Source organism: Solanum dulcamara, chromosome 12, assembly GCF_947179165.1.
Source record: "Solanum dulcamara chromosome 12, daSolDulc1.2, whole genome shotgun sequence".
NCBI classification, from domain to species: domain Eukaryota; kingdom Viridiplantae; phylum Streptophyta; class Magnoliopsida; order Solanales; family Solanaceae; genus Solanum; species Solanum dulcamara.
In genome coordinates this window covers 49,499,142-49,510,178 of record NC_077248.1, presented here as the reverse complement: position 1 = coordinate 49,510,178, position 11,037 = coordinate 49,499,142, and positions in this window count along the sequence as shown.

Below are 11,037 nucleotides of genomic sequence, written 5' to 3'. Positions count from 1 at the left end.
CCACTAGTAGCTAAGCTGACCCATATCTCATAACTATGAGTAATGAGATAAAGGGTAGAAAACTAAAGCAAGGTTAAACAAATAATAGAAATAACAGGAATAAGCGGAAGCAAGCCAAAACCTATATACAATAAAAGATCCTTCTCAGAACCTGAAAGTTAATAGTACAAAGGTAATACAAAAATGAATACAAATCTCAAAAGTTGACCACAGAAATAAGACTGTCTCAAAAAGCAAAAGACTAGTCATAATATATACAAAAGGAGACGGGTAAATCCAGGACGACATATGTTCACTCTCACCGCTGGATCAGACTGCAGCAGGCTTGAACTCAACGCTGAAAGTTGGCGCTCAGACCTGCATCATAAAAATAGATGTAGAGTGTAGTATGTGTATCAAAAAACTCAGTAAGCATCATAGGCCGACTGACCAAGAAAAGTAAAAGTAATATGAAATCCTAGAATTTAAACACAACAAGAGACAAAAGCAAAAACCTAACTAGAATGCACACGAGTGTACTAAAAACATAAAGATAGAGAATACAACTAACCAATTCTGATCGGTCCCCTATAAACCTAAGGGGTACACTCGTGTGCAAGTTTGCGTAAAATCCGAACGGACCCCCATAAGACTGATATGTGAATTGAAGAGTTAAGAACAATAAAAAGAACCTGAACAATGTTTCCAAGATTACTACAACCTTTTGTGGACTTGAACTGGACCAATTGAGTTCCTAAAACTTTATTCAATGCTGATTAAGAGCTAAGGACTTAAACTGAAGCTACAGTGAAGAAATTAAGGACTTTAACCAATATTGGAGTAGTCGAGGAATCAAATCAAGGATGAGGATGATCATAGACTCAAACCAAGTTTGTAAATGGCCAAGGACTCGAACCAAGGCTAAAGATGGCAATGGACCTAAACCAAGGTTGTAGATAGTGGTGGACTCTAATCACGACTACAAGTCACGGTAGAATCTAACCACCCCTGAGGAAAGCACATAACTCAAATTGAGGCTAAAAGTACCAAGTCATGGACTTGAATTGCACAGGTTGAGTGAATAAGGACTTGAACCACGAATGAGTGCAAATCAATTAAATTTAGGATCAATGTCCAATCGAGCATCATGAGGAGAACCCCAAATTGAGTGCCATCAATAAATCACTCTAAGCTTGAACCAAATCCAACCATAGTCAACGAGCGACTTTTGAATCAAGACTTAAGTGCACTGAAACTGATATAATTGAGCGAATTATGGATATAAGGTTCCAAAAGTGGTGTTACTTCCTAGGTAAGGTCCAGACTATCAGACCCAAGTCTACTATATCAGTATATAGTGAGCTAAGCCATCTGAAGTGAATGTTGGAGAAGTTTTGAGGCCGAAAGGCTCCAAAGATAGGCAAGTCTATGGCAATAACTACTCTAATCCTAGACTAAGGTCAAACATGCTTTCAACAATTTATCCAAGCCATAAAAAGGTACACCATAAGGTATGAATGATCAATTAACATATCCGACATGCTTTGGAGCTTGAAATTCTCAAAAATAGCCTAACACATGAATTCTATGAACTAAACATGATCAACTACCAATTCACCGCCAAATTCACACAAATCAAAATACAATTACATAATCATGCTCAGTCAATGAGAAGGAATTCGTATCCTACCTTTAGAACGATCATGCGTGCTCCAAATTAAGTAATCAGACCCTTTTCCTTTCGTACGTTCTCAAAATTCTTCCATACTATCAAAAATAGAATCACAAAGTTACTACGGTCGTTTATACACTAAAATTACTAAAAATAGAGACAAACTAATTTTAGAGTCTAAAATGGGAATGAGGGATGCGCTCTGGATATTTCAAAACTATTCAAGCTAGGAAAACAACAAAATCACTATTCAAGCTAGGAAAACAACAAAATCACTATTCAAGCTAGGAAAATAACCCATGCCTGAAGGTTTAAGCTCATTTTTACCACAAACGATCGTTCCCTGACCCTTTCCAAAGTCTCTAACACATTGCCCCGATAATTAACCACAAACCATCCTTTGAATCACCCAAAATCAGAGCTAAACTGAGTGAGAAGTTGCAATTTGAACTTTTCATAGTGAAGTTGATCGTATCTCTGGTCTTAATTAAAAGATAAAAGAATTACTCTCCATGAACGTAGCTACAGTAGCCCACGAACATGAAGGAGAGTATTTCAAGTCTTCGTGAACCTAAACAATCTTCTGCGATCACGAAAGGCAAGGACCTTGGCCTCCACGAATGCGGCGTCCTTCTCATGAACGCATAAGGCGATCATATTACCCTCCGCAAATGTGACTGGGGCTTTGTGAATGCAGGAGCTATTTCACCTGGCCTCCGCAAATGCGGCCTTTTGCCCATATTTTCCAATAATGTTGACCAAGGTCAAACTTAGATCAAATTTTGAAGGCTAAAATGCCTAATGGTCCAAACTCGTATCGAAAGCCTCAGAACTTATGCCGACCCTTGACTAGTCTAAAATGACCATTCTAGAGCTGATGAAACTGTCAAAATTCCATTCTAAGGTTTTTTACATAATATTTTGACCGAAATCAACTACTAAAGTTTCAAAAGCTACAAAACAAAAAAACAGACATAAATCTTAATTGAACGACAAGGCAATCGAACAAGTAGTATCAACAAGTCGTAAATGTCTTGGGCTCACATAGGACCGCTCTAAACGATGTAAAGAAGGCATTTACTCAAATATGACCTGAAGGGTCATTATATTTAAAGCTCTATTTTCAATAATATAACATACACAATAATTTGTTCTTTAAAATATACATTTATTATTAATTAATACAATACATAGTTCAAATAGAGGTGGCAAATGGGCGAATTGAATTGAATTTGGGTGGATTGAAAATGGATTTGGATTAGATTGTAATTCACCCATATAAATATAGGTAAAAATAGATCTTGTCAATTATGAATGTGGTAAAATAGTCCTAACCCAGTTTTACCCGAATTGGTTAAAATAGTGCTACCCATTTTTACCCTTCTTCATTCTTTTATTCCGTTCTTCCGTTCTTCAATTCTTTTTCTTCTTTTTTCTATTTGATTTCTTCTTACCTATTTCTTTTATTGGGTCTCTAAAATATATTATAAAAGTATGTTTATGAATTATGATGTGATAAATGCATAATTAGACTTAGGCACTCAAATTGGTCAAATACACCAGCTAAAATAAAATTTAAAAGAAGAACATTATTTTCACAAAACTCCATAAATGCATAAAAGTTTCATAAAACCTCACAAAAAATATACTACCATTTATGAGTTTTAATTTCAGACATGTTTAGGGGGTCACTGGTTCTAGCTGTGATAACATTCTCTTGCAGAAAAGTAGGGTAAGATAGCGTACAATAGACCCTTGTGGTCCAATCCTTCAATGAATCCCACATATAGCGCACTACTTCAAAAGGGTCAAAATCAACCTCCAAAAACCTACTTCAAGTCATAATTCAAAAAATGAATGGTTGGAAAATCAAACTAACTTGAGGAGGACGCTTTTTTAATATTTGTTTTTTAAAAATTGACCTTAAAAGGTTGATTTTTTTATAAAAGAATTGAAAAATTCCGACCTCAAGAGGTCGATTTTAAAATTACAAAATAATAAAGTACACCATCCAAGGTTCGAACTCCCATCTTCTTTGTGGTAGAGTGCATTTGTATCACTACATCATTGATGCTTATTAGTTAAAGACTATGTTATTTTTATTATACTCTTTAAATGTATATTTTGATGAAAAGTTCGATCGATAAAAGTCAATTTTATGCAAGAATCAGCCTCCAATGGTTTGCTTTCGCAAAACAAGTATTTTTTCTTTAATCGACCTCAGATGGTTGGTTTTGCTATTTGTTTTACAAATGACTTTGTGTGGTTGATTTTCATTTTTCAAGGTTTTTGCAGTTAAAATATCAACCTCCGGAGGTCCGTTTGCATTTTTTTCAATTTTTTGTGCTAAAAAATTCGAACTCTAGGGGCTCCTTTATTATGTTTTTTTATAAAATTCCAACCTTGCGAGGTCGCTAGGTCGTTTTTTTTTACCTCTTTTGAGGTTGGTCTTTTTATGTCAATTTTAGGCATTTTTATAGTGGCAAGAGCTTAGTGGATTGAGCTTCCTTTTTTAAATCTCATATTTTCCTATCAATTTTTTTCTACTCTAAAAAGAATATAATAAATATAGTTACTACCATGATTGAATTGACTAAATAATTTAACATCTAGGATGAAGTAAAAACAAGAAACCTTCAATTTACTAATGTAGTAGGAATATGAAAGGAAATGGAAAAGAAAATGACAAAATATAGAAAAGGGAAAAACATTAAATAAAAAACTAATCCGCAAGCAAAACAATAGTAAAACTATTGTTTTAAAAAACTAATAAAATAATATCCATTCCAAGTAAATGACTCAACATATTTATCCCTTAAAATGAGACTTTTTTCTTCATTCTTGTAAATATATATTATATTTGAATTGATTTGCCATGGAAAAATATGAATACTCATTTTTTATCCAGATGGTCCTTATTTTTATAGATTAACAATAGATTGAAATTCATATTTACCCAATTGAAATAATGAAATATGGGTTAAATGGGTTGATTTTATAAATATGGGTTGAAATTGTCAACTCTACGTGCAAAGCATGCACACCAAATTAGTTTTTACTAAAATAACACTTATTTTGAGATAGAGAAAGCAGAAACTAATTTAAATTAATGTATAAAAAAAGAATGCGTCACAACCCAAAATCGGATCATGATGACACCTACCATAACCCCCAAGTAAGTAATACAAAAACTCAAATAACACGTGATAAGTGTAAGACCTTGAAAGTTGTAAAGTCGAACTGAAGAAATATTATAGAAAGGTTTTAAAAATGCAGTTTCCATGAGCCGACCTATTGCTCGTAGGAAGTCTTACGGGCCATAGGAAGGTCACATAGGAAGGATACTGGATTTTAGAAATTTGCTAAGTATTGGGTATGAAGGACGAGTAACTTCTATGGCCCGTATAAGGTCCTACAGTCCGTAGAAGGGAGTCTTTGGAAAGGCCCTGAGGAATGCCAAATTCCAGTAGCTAAGATAAGGTTTCACAAAAAGTTCCTACATACCATAGAAAGTTCTACGAGCTGTAGGATGACTTGGAGGTTGAGGTTTAGAGACTTGAATCTTTGGAATTTTAAAGTTGTGCAGGACGATTGGGTTGTACGACCCGTACACCAGGGTCATAAGTTTAGGGTGCAATTCCAGTAGCCTCTGATGTTTGGACATGAGTTCTATGAACCCTTTTAGCAGGTCGTGTAAGGACCTATGACCCGTAGGTCCTAGCCGTAGGTCACCTCCGATAGTTGTAAGTTAAGGGTATCTTAGACTTTTTGTAATGACCCTCCAAGTTATTTTCTTCATTCTCCGATCTTTCCAGCATTTTGAGCTTTTTTGTAGCAACCCCAAGTCATTTATGACTTGTTGGAATTGACAGTTCGGTCGCCTGGTCTCTCATTTGGGTTTTATGCCCGTTTCCCTGTTCTAGAGCTTTTATAAATTAAAAAGTTGACTTCGGTCATAAATTTAAGTAAACGACCTCAGAATGAAATTTTGACGGTTCCATCACCTTAGAAATGGCCAAATTAGGCTAGTAGCATGGTTGGCATGAGTATCGAGGCAATCATTATGAGTTTGGGACTATTTGGCGCTTTTGCCTTCATATTTGGCCTATGGTTGAATTTGGTCAACATTTTTGAAAAAAGTGCTTGGATTGATATTTCGTCTATGTTGTTTGCTTTGAAATTTCGAGTTTGGTCTAGGAAGATCCTTCGATCGCTTCCTGAGGCTTCTAGTCAAATCCCGAGGCCTGTTGTGGAATTATGCTTAAATTGACACTTAGGTGTGGAACCTACTTTTAGTCGTAAAGACCTTGTATGGAAATTTTGATTCCACGGTTGAGTTTGAAACATCGATTTTGGTGGGGTAGCATATCTCATTTGCGTACATAGGATTCCGAACTAATTTTGAGCACCTCGTTTGGGATTTTGAACTTGCCAAAACTACTAATGCAACTCCTAGCTGGTTGAAGGGTAGTTTACCCTTCGCATTCACAGACATAGGGGCGCATTCGTGGTGGCCAGGTGAATTGGTCTTTATATTCGTGGGACTCTTGCCACATTCGCAGGGTTCAAGGAAGTAAGCCTCCGCATTCGCGGGCTAGGGGCCGCATTCGCGGAGCTTTGTATCCTTTTCCTCCTCATTTGCGGACTCTTTCTTATTTGTAGACCTCTGGATGCGTTGGCGATGGTCAATGTTTTGGACCTTTTCATTCGTAGGCCACTTGGGCCGCGTTCTCGAAGGCCAATGGTGGGGTCTGTCACTTTGATAAAAAAAACTTACATTTTTAGCTTTGAACCATAATTCAAAGGGCTTTATATCACTCATTCTTAGCTTAAATTAGGCGATTTAAGAGTTTAACTTCAATAGATTTTCAGGAGGAATCCAGTGGAGAGCTCGGAATCATGAGGTTTGGGTAAGGTAAAATCTTGAATTTATCTATTGTTCTCATTGTCGAGCAAGAATTCCTATGAAATTTGAAATTTGATTTTGTGGTCGTTTTAACTTCCTTTTCAGCGATTCTTGGGGCTAACTTGTGGGTTTGTTTGCAAGGAACGTCGTGGTGTGATAAGTTACATCCGTTGAAGTGTCGTTTGAGGTAAATTTCGTCCCTACGGGACTGTCCGCTTTCTTGAATTTCCCATTAATGGTGAAAATTATACATGGGCTATTTTCCTTGATTTCGAGTATCAAAATGTGTTGTAACTTGGAATACAAGTTCATTAAGTTCAAATTCACCTTTTTATGGAGTCATTTTTGGGATTCCCATTGCAGGTCCCATAATTCCATTTTATATCTAATTTTTGGTCCATCTCCAAAAAATATAATTTTAATGTCAAAACATTCGTATTGACTAGGTGATCAATATTTTTATATAATGGAGGCATTTGGAGTCATTTTTGGAGAAAAAAGCTACCAGGAAGTGGACTTGGAGCGTGCGTGTTCGGCTTCGAGGTATGCTATGGTCTCCCCCTTTTGACTAAACTCTATTAGATATCGTGTAGTATATTTTACATGTGACTTAGGTGAGTAATTTCAGAGATTAGTATTCTCCTCATCTGATTACATTTTCTTATTTCCGGGTGAGCTTTAGGCTAGAATAGTACCGTGAAATCCTTAGATTAGGTTGTGGGCTTGGGTTGTGGTGTTGACTTAGCATTATTATCTTGTTTAGGATTGATACTGATGGTCTTAGGCTAGGTTTGAGGATTAGGTTCTTTATCAGGTGTTTATTGCCCTCTTATCTAGGCGTAGCTTCCTATAAGGCTTATTAACGATAGGATACCCTTTATGCTAGTGCCTAAGACCTCTAAGGATCGTTGTTGCCATAGGTTTGGCTTAGCTGTGCTCGTTGGGAGCTGAGGTGGAATATTTTGGGGGTAAGGTGTCGATCCTAGAGATATTTATCCCCCTACTGATTTTGAGCCATGTCTTGATTGTTTATTTTTGTTTATCGGTCGGCTTAGGATGCCTCTATGTCTATTACCTTTTGATTGGGCTCGAGGCCATGCTCGAGGAGAAACTGGACCCACCCCATCTTAAACCCTTTTTGCCTTGAAAGTGTGGTTTAGCTTGATGTTACTGTTTGCATTATGTGTTTCTTATTTGGATGCTGGTGATGGAAAGCTTGCATTGATTGAGCATATTCACTCATTTTGTGGTATGATCCTGGTATTTTTTTGGTTTTTAACTACTATTGTTGAGAAGGATTCCCTTCACTTTTACTACTTTTAAACTGGTTTTAAAGGGAGTCATGCCACTTAGAATATTGGATACTAGTTTTGAGATCTACCAGGCATCAAGGACGTGCTCCTTTATACTGACAATTTTAGAGGCATCAAGGATGCGCTCAGTTTTATTGATTATCCGGCACGACATCTCTTTTTTATATATTGGCTGCATTCGGGATGCCTTAGCATATACTTGATTATTTGGTGCGGTGTCGCCCTTTCTACATTGGCATGGTTGCTCGCTCTCCGATACCACTATAGAGATTCTATATGTCTATATAAGACCTGGTTCAGGCCCAGATAGTGTATACAGACTTCCCGCATTCCCTATAGTCCCCTTTGGCCAATGCACTACTAAACTGGATAAGGGAGTCGTATGGGTCCCACCTAGAAGGCTGGGGGTTGGGTGGGTCTATACACTTATTGTTATTGTTGTTGATCTCTGAGAGCCACCGATGACGTCATTGGATTTTAATTCAAACTTTTATTCATTAGCATCGCCTATCACTAGTATATTTATATGGTGTGCTCCCTTAGTTTTATGGGGGGCAGGGGTATATTTGTCATTATTTGCACCTTTTGGGGGTATGGGCGTCTGATCGATTATTGTCTGATTATGCGTACTCTTATCTCTTATTGTACTTGTATTTGATACCTTCGGTTGTATTGGTAGTTGGTTTATATGGTATTTGAGTTGGATGGTGGTTGGTCCTTCCTGCTAGGCTCAGTTGGAATAGTTCCTAGGTGATTATGTGGTTAGAGTTGCCAGTTAGCATTGTATGTTTATTAGTAGAGTCCTATGATGCATTCTTCGTGCTAGTAGGTTGTTGGATTGCGTTTCAGTTGCGTTCTTTGACTTTTCTCTTTTATCTATGTCTTCAGTCTCTTTGTCTTATTTTCTATCATTATTGTGATAATTCTTGATTAGTTACTTGTGCAATATTTACCTGATTATATGTTAATTATACTTGCTTTATCTGCGGAGCTCAGTCGACCTATGTCTAATGAGTACCATTCATTTGGTACTCATATTACACTTCTGCCCCTTGCAGATCATAGTAAGGGTTATCACGGTTGATTTGGACTGGTGCGGAGCAGCTTCTGATTCGGAGATTTGGTGATCTCCTGTCATATGGAGTTGTCAATTTCCATGCCAGATTAGGATTAGTCTTTACTTACTTTTGAAGACTCTCTGTACTCATATTGTATTTGTAAAAGCCTTGTACTTCTATTTTGGTTTAGATGCTCGATTATTGACTGATGCCAAGTCTTGAGGTAGTTTCTTGTATTTGTTTCAATTGTCCTCATTCTTCTTATTAGTACTTACTTTCCACTTTATTTATCCATCTTCCGCTTGATAGCCCGTTGCCTCTTGTTCGGGGCTAAGGGTTAAGGGTTAGGCTTACCTACTGGTGGGTGTTAGCAGGTACCATCATGGCATGAGGAATTGGGTCGTGATATTTTCCCATTCTTTTAATGCCTAAACTACGTCGTTTTGGACCTATAACTAACCCTATAACCATTTTTACCCTTAAAGACTACCCATTCCCTCTCATTCACTCAAATTCTCAAAACTTCTCTCAACTTTTCTTTTCTAATTCTCTCTGATGCTTAAGGAAGAAAAGCTAGGGTTTAAAGTTCAAGCCTCCTCTTTAAGTTTCAAAGGTGGTCATTCATGGAAGTATGTGGGAAAACACCAATGAATTTTCTTTCATCCATTGGATCCCAAAATATCTCATTCTTTCAAGTTCTATTTCACCCAATTCAAATAGGATTTTATGTTAAATCTCGTGGGTCCTTTTTATTTTGATGTAATTGAGGTTATTCTACTTTATTATACTGAATTTACTAAGATACATGATTTATAGTTGATTTCATATGGCCATGCATTATGCTTATGATTTTCACTTCTGAACTATGAATTATGATCTTGAAATTGATGAAGGATTTATGTATGTGTTGTGAAAATGATAAAGTACGTTTAAATGATGTTTTTATTTAAGTATCAATGAATTGTGAAAGGTTCTCTCATAATATGAAAGAAATCATGATTTATATGCTTTGAAAGGTAAGTGTCTATATGAACTATGTTATGAATCATGATTTGAAAGGAGCTATTCTTATATGTTTTCATGATGTAGATTGGTAAATGTTTATTACCTTTTCTAATAATATGTTTTGATAAATGACTTTGTCTATTGCGTTGGGATTTGACTTAGCATCGAGTGAATTAAGGTGGAGGGTTGGTAAGGGAGCCTCTATTAATATCCTCTAGTTCCAAACTACGTGCTCTCGTAGTGTCATGACCCAATTTTCTCAGGTCATGATGACACCTACTACACCCACCAGTAGGTACACCTAATCCATAGCCCAAAACTAGAGGGAACGAGCTATTAAGTGGAAGATAATCAAAAAGAAGCAAGAGAATCGATAACAATAAGAACAAAGAAAGAGCAACAATAATATATCTACAAAGAACCATCCCCAAGACCTTACATTCGTTGATATTCAAGCATCTAATCAAGAAAACAGTACAAGGATTTTACAAATATAGAAATAAATACAGACTATCTTGAAACCAAAGTAAAGACTAGTCCTATTCCAAGTAGAAGGAAATTGGAAACTCCCAACGCTAGGAGCTCACCGAATCCCTAAATCAAAAGCTGCTCCGCACAAGTCCTAAACACTAATAATAACCCGTACTATGATCTGCAGGGTGAAAAAATATAGTATGAGTACCAAACAAATGGTATTGAGTAGGCATAGGCCGAGTGAGCTCCAGATATAAAGAAAGTATAAATAACATATAAATAAGGTAAGTAAAACACAAGTAGCCAAATAGGAGCTAACACAAGGTAGAATATGAAATGAGAGTGAACATATAGAATACATAGGGAAAAGATCCAGAGTCAAGGAACATACTTGAAAGCACAAGACAATAACTTATTTACAACAATGAAGCACTATAGGAGTCACTAATCAAGAACGGAATGCCGACGATCACCGCTAATCACATAGTCACCTAAGGACCAATCCAACTCAGCCTAGCAGAGAGTACCAACAACAACTCTAGACTAAGACCTTCTATTAACCAAGTATAAGTATAACATAAGATAAGTACAATTATAATCAAATAATAACTGACGGGATTCCCTTACCCA